We start from the raw sequence: 428 nt of genomic DNA on the forward strand, positions 1-428 counted from the left end.
CAGGCCAAAAGGAGATACACCAGAATTCTGTCCCTCTGAGACTGAAGGACATCTCAGCTTCCATCAACATGAAATTTTGCATCAAATGTAGTTACTGCAGGTCCACCTCACAATGAGTAATGGAAGTTGAGACAACATCTCAGACCCTGTACAGTTTTTGGCCAATGTCATTTAGTTTGGCAATGCTTTTACGCTATAAATCAGTTGTAAAAATGCGTAGGATTCATATTATTTAGTCTTTGAATCAGACTGTTATTATTTTCAAAGTATTTACTATACTTTCGCTTAATATTTCTGATAAAGTTTGATGCAAGATTCTCAATATAATAGTGGCAAACCAAATCCAGCAATACATCAAAAAGCTTATCCACCAAGATCAAGTCAGCCTCATCCCTTGGGCACAAGACTGGTTCAACATATGCAAATCA

At 36.9% G+C, this 428-nt stretch overlaps 1 protein-coding gene across 1 annotated transcript in view; it reads left to right on the top strand.

The window, feature by feature from the left end:
• Positions 1–428, top strand: part of LOC105502342 (ubiquitin carboxyl-terminal hydrolase 17-like protein 17) — a gene marked incomplete at both ends in the record, with an annotated part of 7734 nt that overhangs the window by 6314 nt on the left and 992 nt on the right. The gene's annotated exons all lie outside the window — the stretch shown is intronic.

The sequence above is a fragment of the Colobus angolensis genome, unplaced genomic scaffold, assembly GCF_000951035.1.
Source record: "Colobus angolensis palliatus isolate OR3802 unplaced genomic scaffold, Cang.pa_1.0 Scaffold799, whole genome shotgun sequence".
Classification (NCBI taxonomy): Eukaryota; Metazoa; Chordata; class Mammalia; order Primates; family Cercopithecidae; genus Colobus; species Colobus angolensis.